The sequence below is a fragment of the Clarias gariepinus genome, chromosome 21 (genome assembly GCF_024256425.1).
Source record: "Clarias gariepinus isolate MV-2021 ecotype Netherlands chromosome 21, CGAR_prim_01v2, whole genome shotgun sequence".
NCBI classification, from domain to species: Eukaryota; Metazoa; Chordata; class Actinopteri; order Siluriformes; family Clariidae; genus Clarias; species Clarias gariepinus.
This window is the reverse complement of record NC_071120.1, coordinates 24482735-24483090: the sequence shown is the minus strand read 5'-3', so window position 1 is coordinate 24483090 and position 356 is coordinate 24482735.

The window sequence follows — 356 nt, the reverse complement described above, 5'->3', positions numbered from 1 at the left end:
ACGGCCCAAACCACGCCCCCTGCAATTCAAGCGGTAGTGAAAACAAAAACCCCGCCCCCTTTTTTTCTTTCTTAAAGGGACCGCATCCTTATTCGACTTCTCTTATCATAAAGAGATAAGATCTTCTCTCCCAAACACACTCACACACACACACACACACACACGTGTGGTGGCCTGGGAAAACCATTCAACTTGTCAAAATTACGCGATATATTTCTTAAAACACGTTTTCGTAAATGTACCTTAAACAACAAGAAACTTTATAGTTGTACTTCAACTTTTTTCACAACAACAACAACAACAACAAAAAAATGATTCCAGTTTCACTGAAAAAAAACATTAACTCATTCATCGTG